A 463-nucleotide genomic window follows, 5' to 3' on the forward strand; every position below is an offset into this window, starting at 1 on the left:
GATGTCATGGATGACATCAATAGGATGAATTTATTCCTATAAATAGGTAGCTCTTAATTCATTTTCATATCATCCTTTCACTTGCCTTCTCACCTTCTAAGGCATTGTGTTCTCTCTCTTGTAGTATTTCACTTATATTCTTTGTATAGTGAAATAAATATTGGTGCAGTTGTTCTTTGGTGGACGTAGGATCATTTTGATCCGAACCACGTTAAATATTGTTGTTCTTCCTTGTTCTTTAGTTTCACGTTTCCGCTAACACACATCAATCATGCACAAATCTAGCAGCACAACATACCCATCCTACAAATTCGTTAGGGAGCTAAGGACAAGGACATACGAAGGGGAACAACCTTAGTTTCAAGAGTTTAAGAAACGTTCGAAAGAAAGTACTCTTGGAGAAAGAATTCCATGAGAGAAACCCATACCTTTATTGATGTTCAAACGAAGAATTCGCTACCCA

This window comes from Solanum pennellii, chromosome 5, assembly GCF_001406875.1.
Source record: "Solanum pennellii chromosome 5, SPENNV200".
NCBI lineage: Eukaryota > Viridiplantae > Streptophyta > Magnoliopsida > Solanales > Solanaceae > Solanum > Solanum pennellii.